Raw genomic sequence first — 14,531 nt, 5'->3', positions numbered from 1 at the left:
GATCCAACTTCTGCCCTTGGAGATAGGGCTCACTCATCAGGATGCAGATGAGCATATCATGGCAGGGCTAAGAGGGCATTTAGTTCTAACCAACAAAGGTTAATGGAACTGTCTCTGCCTCTCTCCTTGGGTTTCAGCCTTGCCCACCCTCTTAGTAGCTTCTTCCCTGGGGAGGAGTGGTAAATCTGGTGATTGGGAGGGAGCCTTTGGTATTTCCTGGATAACTTTCACCAGGGAGTAGTCATCTACCGTCTGATCCAGCTTCTCTGCCTATGACCAGGTGGCTGGAGGAGGATGTCTTAACCTTCAGAATCTTCTTTGAAGGATGAACATTCTGGATGCAAGCTCCCCTTGGTCCTCCTGCGCTACCTCTCATTCTCCAACCCAGTTTTATCAGAGCCCTGCATAGGTATTATACAGCAAATTTGACTCCATTATGAATGGAGCAAGGTACTGTTTCTCACGGACTATTATTCCATATGTGTATGCTTCTTTGCCTCTTTATAAAAGAAATCTCAAGGCAAAGAATGGAGGAAGGGGAAGATTCAGGTATCAAAAATTCACCCAAACTGAACCAATCCTCTTTGTCAAACTCACTCCCACTGCCACCTCAGTGAATGGCCACAACCTTTCAGTTGCTCAGGCCCCAAACCGTGGAATCATCTTAGACTTTTCTCCTTTTATATTCCATTTCTGACCTCTCAGCAAATCTTGTTGCCTTTAAAAGATATCCAAAAGCAGATCTCTTTCCACACCCCCGCCTCCTCCACTCCCAGTTACTACCCTGGTCTAAGCCACAGATACCTTTAGCTTGAATAACTGCAATAGCCTCTTACCTGGTCTCCCTGCCTCAACCCTGCCCCCTGTGGTCTATTCTCAATAAGCAGTCAGTGTAATTCTGCGAAAAATGCATGTCACATCATGTCACTCAAAATCCTCCTTTGACTTATCTTAGAGTAAAACCAAGCACAAACTGGCATCCTTTTATTTCTGACCTCATCTCCTACTATCCTTCCCATCACAAATGCCTCTCTATCCATGATGTCTTCTTTGGTTCCCAGAAATGCCAGGGAATCTCCTATCACACGGCCTCGATACTTGCTGTGCCTTCTGCCAGGAACAGTCTTTCTGATCACGCAGATACTTCGTGGCTTGCTATCTCACTTCCTTTAGTTCTTTGCTCAAAAATCACCAGATGTCTCCCTTTTCAACCTCATTTAAAATTACAGCCATCCTCTCCTTCTGACACTCCCTATTCCACATTTCTTGCTCCAATTTTCTCCTTAGAATTTATTGTCATCTGACATACTCTATATTTTACTTATTTTGTTTACTGCCTGTATTAGTTTTCTATGACTACAAAACAAATTACCATAAAATAAGTGGCTTAAAGCAATACAAATTTATTATCTTACAGTTCTGGAGGTTAGAAGTCCAGCACAGGTCTCACTGGGCTAAAATCAAGGTGTTAGCAGGGCTGCATTCCTTTTTAAAGTCTATAGAGGAGAATTCATCTTCTTGTTTTTAACCAGCTTCTAAAGGCCACCTGTAGTCATACTGCTCTGGACAACAGTGCTCAGAGTTCGAGGGCTACTCAAATTAAATTTGATGAGAGGCTATTTCTATTCATTTTGGCTGAATCTGATTTTTCAGCATCATTGTGCTCATGAGCATGCTAACTGTAATTGTTACAGGCAGTTCACTAGCAGCAGACTTACCTGAGTCCTTCCTTTTGTCCCAAGTAATGAGAGTTCACACATCTAAGTGTACACCTAATACATCTTTAGTGGTAAGGCACATTTTCTCCTTACCTTCTTTGATTTTGTTTTCAAGACCCTGAGAAGTCATATGGCTGGATAAAATTGTCTCAATGCTTATGGGAGCTTTTGTGATAATAAAATTTATGTTAATGAACTATGGGTCTTAGAAATGAATGTGCATGGCTTTCCCTAAGCATTGAAGTCGTGGCAATTCAAACAAGAGCAAATTTTTATATATAAGTGTGTGTGTGTATGTGTGTGTGTATATATATATGTGTGTATGTGTATAAAGATATGTATGTTTTAGAGATTATATATATCTTTTAAGCAATTTCAAACCATGACAAGAATCTATATATTATCTTAAAACACATTTTCTGCTAGCATAATTCTTAACATATAATGACACTAAATGTCTACAGTCATTTCCTCTGAAATCCATATTACACCAATCCCATTTTGTGGAAGTGGAACAAAGGCATAGAAAGGTCAAAACTGGAGAGCTGGGAAGAACCCATATCATGGTTTAAAGTGGCATGAGTGAAAGCTGAACAAGACGGTACAGTTTGGAATCATAATGGGCAGTTATACACCTTCCGTTCTATAGGAATAGAGCGAATGTTCTTTCTCAAGTTACTTGTTAAATACTTTTATTGAAAAGAGACCGTGGTCTTTCTTCCTGCTCTTAAGATCTGTTTTAGTTGTTCATAGTGACCCAATGCTCCTTTAGGTCTCCCTAGCAGACTGTGTTTTTTCCTTCTTTAAAAATTAAATCTTTAATGAATGACTCTTCTCAAGATATGATGTTTCTGTTCTGGCTTAACACCAGCCACGTGTGGTTTACTTGTGGTCTACCGCAGTACTTTGAATAATGGAGAGGAATTCTCTCACCGTGAAACAGGTTGGCTTAGATATGATCCAAAAAGGGTTAGTTGCCAGGAGAAGCAGAGAGTAAAGGTAGTCACGTCTAAAGGCACCACAGCCTGGATCCTCCAAATCAATTCTAAAGTGAAACTTTAGCACTTTCCACAAGCAGGAAGATCAGAACACTGTGTGTGTGCTCAATGGGTTTGGGAGGTTGTGCTCTCAAAGCAATTACTACAGAAAGGCATAGAAAGATAGACAAGAGGCTAGCAGTATCTCATGGATGCTTCCAACTTGCTATACCTCTCCTTTCTCCTTTAAGTAGAAAAATAATTAGGATCTCAAATAGACTTTCTCTATTCCAGAACACAGCCTAACTGCTTTTGTGATCAGTGCCCATTACCATCACCGATAAATGAGTCATTAATCCTCAGTTGCCTTGCATGGCAAACACAGAAAAAGTCTTTTATATCTCCTCAGCTCTCCTTGAACGTCTGTGGGAAAGAAATGAAGGAAATAAATTTTTCTACTGTCAGATTGAAGGTAGCTTTTGATGATCTGGGAACTTCTCCACCCCCCCCACCCTCCTGGCAGAGAAAATAAACAAGATTTTTCCCTTTCACATCATAAGGCAAGAGACAAAAGTGAGGGCATCACTCATCCTGACCTTCTTTAGCCTCTAGCTGTTCTACCTACTCAGGACCCCATTTTCTCAAGGTTCCAATTAGGTTTGATATACTGCTTAATATTAATTTTCCCTTAAGAAGCTACTTCACCATTTGGAAAGCCCCTTGGATTGAATAATTATTGAATTTCCAAATGGCCTTGGGCTAGTGTCAATTGCGATAGTGTTTCATGTTCTGTCACATGAAAGAGATCTGCCTTGGGTATTTAACAGCCCTGATGATGCCTATTCAGAGGGACAAATCTCTCTGAAAAGATTTTTGGAAAAGTTTCCATTAAATTTTTTCCAAGCATTGTTGCTTAATGCTCAACAGTCCCTGTAGAGATGAATAACTAACTTCCTTCCTTCATTCATTTTTTCCTTCCTTTCCCCCCCTTTATCCTTCCCTTTCCCTCCTTTCTCTCTTGCTCTTCCTTCCTTTGTTACCTTGTTCCACAGAGAAAAATCTGTTTCCTTCATTTCTTTCCCACAGACGTTCAAGGAGAGCTGAGGAGATATAAAAGACTTTTTTTCTGTGTTTGCCATACAAGGCAACTGAGGATTAATGACTCATTTGTTGGTGATGGTAATGGGTACTGATCACAAAAGCAGTTAGGCTGTGTTCTCAAATGGAGAAACTCTATTTGGGATCCTCATTATTTTTCTGCTTAAAGGAGAAAGGGGATTCTAGCAAGTTGGAAGCATCCATGAGACACTCCCAGCCTCGTGTCTATCTTTCTATGCCTTTCTGTAGTAATTTTTTGAGAGCACAACCTCCCAAACCCATTGAGCACACAGTGGTCTGATTTTCCCACTTGTGAAAACGCATCAAGATTTCTACCCAAGGTCCCAGAAAAACAATTCTCCTTATTTAAAAATAAAATTGGTTTACACTTCACTTTCATTCCCTTTCCTAGTCTTTTTGTTCTTTTCTGTTTTTTTCAGCAGATGCTAAACCAGGTTTTTATTCGAAGTTGCCCCTCGCTAGTGCTCCAACTGTCAGCACCAGAAGCCAAAAGGAAAGCATTCATGCTAACAAGGGAGTCCTTCAGCTGGAAAGGAGCTCCGTGATCCTGAACCCCCAAGGAGATGGAGGCCCAGACACACCAGTCACCAGTTTGAGGCTTGTAGCTTGTTAGTGGCAGAGCCACTGTTACAATCCAGATCTTGTGACTTTCAATACCAAGAATGTTTCTTGGTTTAGAAGTTGTTTTTCATTCTTGCAGTTGGCCTGTGATTATGTTACTCTTGTGAGAAAGCCATTTTGTAGGTCAGTGCTTTGGAAAGGCTGTTTTCCCATCCTTGGGTACTGCATAGAAGTGCTTGGCTTGTTCATTTGGCAATGCCCTAAACTCCTCTGATCCCCTAGCCCTTTCTCCTAGAAAACATGGCTTGCCTACAGGATACCAAGTGTTTTTCCCAGGGTCCTGCTCCTGTTATGTTGGATTTCTCTGTCAACCCCTCCCACTACTACATATACCCATAGTGAAAGAGGAAAAGGAGAAGACAAAGAAAAAGGAAACAAGAAGGGAAGGAAGGTGGGAGCAAGAGAGGAAAGAAGGAAGGAAGGGAGGGAGGTATGTCAAAGATTAGCAGTGGTTCATATAGGAAAATTAATGGTGAGATATGCCTTTGTTAAATTTTAGTACTTACATTGATATCTGTTATAAAGGAGTGATTTAAAAGCAATCTCCTTCCTTCTTCCCCAGCTCTCCCTACTTACCCCAAGGTTATATTTCACTGAATGTTTTTCCTTGATGACATAGTCTGGCATTATCTTTTTTTAAAAATTTATTCCTTTTGTGAGGTTTGTTTGCCAACCATTCCACTTTTATAATACCTGCAATTTCCCTGTTCCTTGGTTTATTTTTGGAAGTATACACCTACCCAAACACTCATTTCTTTCACCTTTGTCCTTTTGCTTCACAAGTAGTCTAGCTGAAATTTGTTGAGCCTGACCTCTATCAGCAGAACTGCTCAACGTGAATAATAATAAGTGGTTGTGGTTTTAAGTCATTAAAGTTTTGAGAGATTTGTTATGCAATATTATTGTGGCAATAACTGACTGATACAGATAATGTGGTGGTCTTGATGAATGAAAGAGTGCTGGCCCATAAGTAAACACTCAATAAATGGTTGCTGGACTGGAATAAACTAGCATATAGATTAAATTAATACTCATTATAGGGTCTTGATTAAATATACTATAGTATAGCCTAACAATGGAACATGATACAGCTATTAAAAATGAGTGAAAATTCAATGAGCTGACTGCTGAGGATTTGTGTATTTGTCTGCACATCCATCTGTGAAGAAAGTGTGTTTATAAAGCAGCATGTATCATACGATACCATTTTTAATATTTAAAATATCTACATTGTATGTATTCCTAGGAAAGGATTTGGAAGTATATACACTAAGATGCTGACAATGGTTCTCTGGATGGAATAATAACAGGTAATTTTAATGTTTTTTTCTATACTTCATTTGAAATTTTTCAACTTTATTTTTGTAATAATAAAGAAATAAGGTCATAAGATACATTTTTACTGAGTTCAAAACACCTGGGGTGAGCTGCCCTGTTATGACATTTTCTCCCTTTCCCTAAAGCACTGGCTGTTTCTCGGAGGGCACACAGGGAGAGGGCAGGCGACACAATCAGGCTTTGTTGGACACTAAATGAATGTACTGAGCCCTTCCATTGTTCCAAAACAGCTCTGTGTTTTGAAGTTCAGCAGGGGCCAAATTTAACCCTGGTTGGAAATATGTGATTATGCTGGCATTGGCAGAAATTGCAAATGGATCCTCTCCCGAATGTGATGTGTTTGTGGGGACCTACCAAGGTGACTCATCAACCGTGGGTAGCAATGGCACACCTGCCATGACCTCTTCTCTGTGCTTATCTGTATCACTGTGTCACTTGCAGCCCTCCTCCCACCTTGTCTTGGTGAAGAATTCCTGGCCCCCAGCAGCCCTTCGCCACCCCCTTTCCTTCTGGCCCTAGCACTCTGCCCCAGCCCATCGGGTGCCAGCAGGCTCCAGTCACTTCAAGGGCCTCCTCCCAGGCCAAAATCTAGATACATGATCCAAACAGCACCAAGAGAGTTCTTCTGTGGGAATTTATAATGGGTTCTAAGGTTACCAAGCAAGAATGATAGGAGCCAGAGGTCTCTGCAGCCATCCCCTTCTCACCTCTCTCAACTATGGGTGAACTTATCCGAACCATGGGAAAAAGAATCAGCAAGAGAAGCACAGATGAGAGACACAAGGAGAAAGTGTCAAAGACATTGCATAAATTCCTGCAACCAGTAGTGCCTGAAGCCGGCGCCAACCCTATAATTCCTAGCTGCAAAAGTCAATGGATTCCCTTTTGCTTAAGTTAGTTCTAGTTGGGCTTCTGTTACTTGCCACAGTAAGAGTTCTAATTAACAACATATAGGCAGCTCAGCGACAATCTCAGAATCATTAAATGAAGTGTGGAAGGACCCTTGAGACCATTCTCAGCATCTAGTGCAGCTCCAGGGACTTAGAGATAGAAGATAGAGGGCAGGGAAGTAACATTTTTTGAGCACCTACTACGTGTTAGGATCTGTGCTGGGCATATCCACATAGACTAGCTCATCTCATCCTTCCAATGACCTTGGATAGTAGGTATTATTATCCCCATTTTAGACATTGCAAAACTTGCCCAAGGTTCACACAGAGCTTCTTTGGTGCTCTCAATCATGACTTTCTCTCTCTTTGCATCCATCAGCTCTGTAAGAAGTGAGATCAGTGTTTAGGGAGTATAGCTTGGTGCAAGTAGACCTCCAAGTTGCCTTGTGTCACATCTCTTCACACATCTCTGATTTCAGTGCTTTTATGAAGTGCTAGTTTCCCAAATCTCAAGCACGTATGAGCCGTCATTTCACTGTCTGCTTCAAGACTGTTTCCACAGATGCAGGAGCTTGTTCGGCCCAGGACCAGGCAGTGTCTGTGCTGCAGCAAGGGAGGGCTAGTCAGAGCCCCAGAGACAACCGCTGGAAAATGAGAGCCAGTGAATAAATACTTGAGGCAGGCAATTATGGGAGGCATTCTTTACATTTCTTAATGATCCAAGAAAAATTTAGCGCTAGTTGCCTGAAATGGCCAGTTGCCAAATTTATCCATATATTGACTTTTCTTCCTTTGTGTTCTGATCTGCCTGATCTCTCACTCACGTTTCCTGGAATCACTTCCCAAATAAACTAACTCCACTCCCATTTTTGTCTCAGGCTCTCACTTGGGTTCCTGGTAGGATGGAAATAAAGGCTATCTTATGTACTGACTAGTAGAGGAAGAGCTTATTGTTGTGAGGTGTACAAGAAAAGCAGCTCAGGTTAAACCAGAGAGGGGCCCTGAAACAGAGAGAACAATTCCAAGCTAGGGAATTGATTAAGAAATACTCTCTTAAATAGAACTCCCTTTGAGAAAATATACCCAAAGTGTGGATTAAACAGGCCTGCAAGGAAATACAACAAAATATTAACCATTTTTCTCTTCTGAGTAAAATGTCAATGGAAGTTCCCCAGATCTTCCTTCCTTCTCATGTAATCCACCAGTCTTCATCTGCCCCTGGAGAATCACAATTCTTGTCACTAAGAGACAAGTGACCTTTTTTTCTGCAACTCAAATTAATTAGAAACTACTTAGCCATTGTTCTCCACCTGGAAGGCAGCACAGCATGTTAGTTGAGTATGGTGTGGGCAATGAAAGGTCAGGTTCTAGTCAGCTGGGTGACTAGGTGTGTCAGTCAGGTTTTGCTACAAACAACCCCCTGTGATGGTTCATTTTATTTGTCAATATGACTGGGTTTCAGGATGCCCAGATAATTGGTAAAATATTCTTTTTGGGTGTATCCGTGAAGATGTTTCTGGAAGAGATTAGCATTTGAATCAGTAGACTGAGTATAAAAGATCCCCCTCACCACTGTGGGAGGGCAGCATCCAATCCACGGAGGGCCCAGAGAGAACAAAAAGGCAGAGACAGAGTGAATTTGCGCTCTCACTGGTGCTGGGACATCCCTCTTCTCCTGCCTTTGTACATCAGAGCTCATGGTGCTTGGGTCTTTGGATTCCAGGACTTATACCACTCCAAGAAGGCCACCCTTCCAATACCTCCCATTCCCTTTCTCAGGCCTTCACACTCAGACTGCATTACACCACTGGCCTCCCTGGTTCCCCAGCTTGCAGACCACAGGCTGTAAGACTTCTCAGCTTCCATAATCATGTGAGCCAATTCCCATAATAAACCTCTCTCTCTGTCTCTTCATCTATTATACGTGCAAAAGTTGCTAGGCATACTGGATTTTCCCCATCATAGGAGCTATTCTCTTAGGTTTCCTGTATTGTTACTACACGGCGGAAAGCAAATCCTCCTGAGGAAGCCTCGATGAAGTCTGGAAAGAACATCTACTTGGGAGTGAAAGCTGGAGACTTGCTTGGGGGCTGCAGCGATGCCCTCTCCTTGAATCCTGCCTGTATTCTTCCCCTGTGGAGCCAAGAGGGTCGGCCAGATATCCACCTCAGACCTGGGACCAATGTCCTTCACCTCTCAGAGACTTACTCCTAAAGCACCTGCTCACTCTTCTGTGTCCGTGCTAGTGTTTCCTTACTTCACTGCTTTCCACGAGTACCCTCACATTCCAAACCTTTCTGTTCACAATTGCAGTTCATATGTTGTGGTGACATTGCTCTTTGGTAAAAATACCTGCTTTCCAATATACTGAACGTACATTAGACATTCTTAACAGGTCAGCAGTCAAGTGTTGAAGCTTTTCTTCTTCCATTTTTCTTTTAAGTAAATTAAAACAAAAAACGAAGGGAAAAAAAAAAAAACCCAAAAAAACCAATGAGCTCAGATTGAACCAGAGCAAGACCCTGAAACAGAAAAATTCCAAGCTAGGAATTCTATTAACTCTGTTAACTACTCTGTTGGTTCTTGGTTTTGTTTCCCTAAAGAACCATGACTAATACACCCACCAAACTTAGTGGCTTAAAACTGTAAAGATTAATGTCTTGCTTATGCAACATGTCCATCTTGATGGGGGTGGGGAAGGGAGCTCTGCTCCAGCAGCTCCCACTGCAGGATCTAGGCTGTAGAGCAGCCACTACCTGGAATGTTTGTTGCCACTGTGGCAGAGTGAAAAGGAGGCAGACTCACACTGGTTCTTTATCCTTCCATCTGAAAGCCACATACGCTGCTTGTTAGTGTTTCATTGGCCAAAGGGAGTTGCATGCTTATGCCTGAGCTGCACTGAAAGGGAAAGTACAATCCAGCTTCCAAGTAAGAAAGGAGGGGGAAAAAAGCAAGATATTTTAAAAAGTGTGTATCATATTTGGACAACTGTGCAACCTATGGTTCAGTGTTCCCATCACGTACTGTGGGGCTATTCACTTTACCGGGTTATTGTGTGGGTTAGATGTGAAGCTGCAAAGTACCTGGCACACAGCCATCACTCAATAAATGTTACGAATTTGACCCTAGTCCTTTGCATACCTGAAATATAATATTAAGGTCTGCTCCAATCTTTCCTACATCTTTGGGATAAGCAATAACAAGTTCTTCAACTCTTTTCCACAAGTTATACTTTCTAATCTTTAAAAATGATTCCTGTACCTTTTTTCTGAATTCCTCCAAGTTCTGTCCATTCTAAGATATAGATTCTAGCACAGTGCTCCTCACACAGAAAGTACCCAACTACTTCTAAGGAATAAGAACATATTTGTTTTGAAGGAGAGCTATACAAATATTAAATAATAATTGTATTTATTATTTATGGCAATATTATTCTAGTACTCAGAAAAACTCAGCATAAGTTCATTAGAGCAGTATAGGCCTCATTAGAAAGAATATAATATTATCATTATACCTGAAAAACTAGGACTGGGTAAAAGTTATTATGACAATGTAGGCTCAGTCGGCCAAGTATGTTATTACAGTTTCAATGGAACCATTATCTTGTCAACAGAACATATGGTGAAACCTGCAGGGGTTTCCTCTGACTTCATGAGAGTGAGCAGACTCTGTCTTTCCCTAGGGAAGGCAGGGGCCTGGAAGTGTCTGAGCAAGAGCCTGAGGCATAGGCTATACACCCCACCCCAGCCCTCCTCTCATCATGCCAGCTTCTGGTTTAGAAAACCAGCATTTTGAGTGTCTAGTCATAAGAGACTTTCTCATTGTCCTTGGGTTGGGTTGTGGCCACCCCCCTTGCTCCCATATGAAGGTCATTGACCCTTAGTTTTATAAGGTGTTTATTCCTGCAGAATTTGGGCCAGGGACTCTTTCTGTTCAGCAAGTGATTCAGCTCATGTGGACCCTGGGGTTGTTTACATTTTCAGGAACTGCTATTGCGAAACTAAAGAAGTTTATTTTACGTAGCCTGGTTGCTTTTGCCAGATGAATTCATTTGCTCAAGTTATTTTTAAAATGTGCTTTTTCTTAGCTCCTTAGAGAAACTCTAGTCTCCTCTTGTTTGTGTGCGTCTAGGCCAGAAAAAAATGCCAAAGCTATTGATGGAAACCAGGGAAAATGTCTAGCCAAAGTGGATCAAAGAAGGTTCCCAGCTTTGAATAAAAAAACCTCTAATTCCCTGAATTCTGGATTAACACACCATATGGTGCTGGTTCCAGAAGCTTATAATAAATCCTTGATGCATCTAGAACCATGAAGAACAAGCACATGAATCTCAAACTGCTCCTACAGGTGTGTGTGTGTGTGTGTGTGTGTGTGTGTGTGTGTGTGTGTGTGTGTGTGTGTGTGTGTGTGTGTGTGTGTGTGTGGCGGGGGGAACCACACTGGATATGCATCCAGAAAAACATCCCCTGCTGCCAACTGGAACTGCCGCAATCCAACAGTAGAGAGACTGCTGGAGGCAGTCAGGTTGTGGAGGCACAAACCCTCCATCTCATCCAGGTCAAATAGCCTGAAATGATTCATCAAGCTACCTTGCAAACATTTTATTTAGCAACTGATTTTTAAAAATAACTCTTTAGGACATGCGTTCTTATCTTTCAGGGAATCAGAGACCTCTTTGAGAGTCTGAGAAAGGCTACAGAAAAACTTATGACAAATGCTGTGGAAAAAAACCTACCACCCGCAAAATGTACATTTTTGTACATGCAAAAATGTACATGCAAAAACTTTTCCTTAAAATCTCAGTGGTATCATTGGGATAACATTCAAGAATTGGTGGGTTTGGGGTGGGGGTGTTCCATAAATTCCCCTGCTTTAGAATTTGGGGCAACTTTAAACCTGAGATTAATGGTATATAGATACTATTCATTCATTCAGAGCTAACTGAGTTCCTGTTTCCTGGCAAGCACTATGCTGGAAGCTGGGGATACAATGACGTACAAGACAAGGGCCCAGCCTTGTGGACCTCACAGTCTTAATGGAAGACATAAACAAATCTATAATAATGATGCTATAAGTGCTATGCTAGAACTATAAGCACAGAAACAAGGGCTCTGAGGATAGCTAACTCAACATATATTTAATAAACATATTATAGGCTAGGCAATTGGGTATAAGCTAGCTAATAGACAAGGTCCTGTCTGATGGAGCTTAAAGTCTGAAATGCTCTGCATCTGGAGTGAGGGGAGGGGCCTGGCAACACGGGGACACCCACCCAAAGGCGAATTCTGACTGCTAAGTAAAGCTCATCCCAGTGAGGAGAGGGCGAGTACCCCAGGTAGTGGGAGCAGCACGTGCACAGGCCCAGTGATACAACCAAGGGGAGTTGGGGGAAACTAGAGAGTTAATCAGGCTCCTCATGAGGGGACGAGCAGCGAGAGAAGTTGGAGGGGTGTCCCCTGTGCTTCACCTTGGATTATGGGTTTTATTGTGTGTTGAGGTTGTCACTCAGGGTTTTTTAAAGCAAGTGAGTCAGGACTTTCATGTTAGAAAGATTACTCTACCTTAAGTGGAGAAAATGGGGTGGGCAAGGGGCAGGGGGTTGTTAGTGGGTGAAACCATGGAGACCAGAAGCTGTTGAATTAATCTGGATAAGAAATGATGAGGTCTTAACAGTGGCAGTGGAGACAGAGTAAAGTGGACAATCTGAAAAGCGAGTGAGGCCTCTGGAGAGTTCCCCACAGGCGCCCTTTCTCATTTCCTATAATGACTTCCGCCTAAGGCAACACTCTCTCTGTACTGTGTGCAATGAGGCAGCGGTGGGCTCAATCTAAGGAAATAAATCTTGCTGCTGAGGTGGTATCACCTAGGACCACGGGTATAGAATTGCTGTGGTTTAAATAATCAGGTTTGGGAACTCTACCTTTAATTGCTTAATGATGATGACAACTATAATAATGATATTAGCCACGACTCAATTTTATTGTGCACTTACTCTGTGCTAGTCAGCCTTCCAAGCATTCTTAATCTTCAAGCAACCCTATGAGGTAGGTTCTGTTTTTAAAGAATAGATGAGGACACTGAAGCAGCACAGAGGTTAAATATCTCACCTAAGGTCCCAGCTAGGAAGTGGAAAAACAAGGGTTTGAGCCTTAGAAGTCTGGTTCTAGGACCCATGCTCTAACATCTGCCTACAGAGATAAAAAGAAGTATGATCCTTCTCCATAAAATTCAGTATGAGCATTAAAACTGACTTTTTGCCATTTGCTATGAACATTATGAACAATCACAATGAAAATGTTTCCACGCTACTCACGTCTCCAGAATTCTTAGGAGAAGTACATGAAGCAAAATGCTGGGTGTGAGTGTTTTTGCAGATTCGGGCTCCAAAGAACAGAAAAGAAGAAAAAACAAACAATGGTGTTTCTAAACAATGAATGCTGTTTTCCTTTAGCCATAAGGGAATTTTAAAACTTGACAAACCCATTCAGCTTTCAAAGCATTCCACATTCCCCACCCACAAGCAAATGCCAGAAGGTGCCAGTTTGAGCCAACTCTGAGCTCAGGAATGATTTTATAAATACTGGATCAGATTTCTTGAATGTCCACACTCCTCAGAAGGATACTTACCATTGTCCTAATTGGTCTGACAAAAAGTGCTTAGCAATTTACCAAGCAATTAATTTAAAAAGAACATTTCAGCAAGAGATGAGATAGTGAGGCACAAATGCAGAAACAGAAAATGATAGGGTATTAATACTTCAAAAAGATTGAAAATCACTGCCCAAGGTCTTTGAAATTTTAGAGGTGGGTTGTGCACAGGCTCAATTTTAATGAAGGATTTTCTGGGAAAAAGGTTTCTGATTATATAAAGAAAGAAACTTCCTCAATTTACAGGAAATGATTCTTTTCGGAGAGAACAAAAAATTAATGTTTAGTATGCTCATTATGTTCATTCAGCTTACATTTACAGGAAGCACGCTTTGTAAAACATCATGCTAAGCACTGAGATACAAAAATAAAAAAGACAAGAATCTTGTTCTCTAGCCTAGCTGGGGAGATAGACAAGCAAAAGTGTAACAAACGCAACAGAAGAAATATATAGCAGGCAGACCTGTGGCAAGTAAGGTTAGAGGGATGAACAGAACTGTGTGCTAGGATTTTGGACTTAATTCTGTAAGTGTTGGAGAGCCATTAAGCAGAAGTGGTCACCAGGTTTAATTTTAGGAGGATCATGCTGTTATCCATGTGAAGAATGGGCTGTAGTGGGGAAACATCAAAGGCAGATTGAGTTTCACTCTTCATATCAACAGAAATCATTCCACAATGCTCTGATACCTCCCTTTTTGCTCTCTAATCTATTTCCTCCTGTCCCCCAAACACATATAATTATCTAATCTTTTAAAAGCATTATTTAATTTCCAAGTTTTTGAGGTTTTCCCAGATTATCTGTTTTTGATTTATAATTTAATTTCATTGTGGTCAGAGAACATACTTTGTATGACTTAAATCCTTTAATCCTTCACTGCAACCTCAAACTCCTAGGCTCAAGAGATCCCCCTGCATCAGCCTCCTGAGGAACTGGGACTACAAGTGTGTACCACCACATTCAGCGAATTTTTTAAAAAATTTTTTTGTAGAGATGGGGTCTCGCTATGTTGTTTAGTCTGGTCTTGAACTCCTGGGCTGAAATGATCCTCCTGCCTTGGCTTCCCAAGATGCTAGGACTACAGGTGTGAGCCATCATGTCCAGCCAAAAAATTAATTTTAAAAAATAGTTTAGATCCAACATGATTATTAGCTGAACAGGAAGCTGATCAGTCTTCTAATATCATAGTAGTGCTTCTCCTGAACAAATAACTGGAAGAGAC

This window comes from Lemur catta, chromosome 10 (genome assembly GCF_020740605.2).
Source record: "Lemur catta isolate mLemCat1 chromosome 10, mLemCat1.pri, whole genome shotgun sequence".
In the NCBI taxonomy this organism is placed as follows: domain Eukaryota; kingdom Metazoa; phylum Chordata; class Mammalia; order Primates; family Lemuridae; genus Lemur; species Lemur catta.
This window is presented reverse-complemented; position numbering follows the sequence as displayed.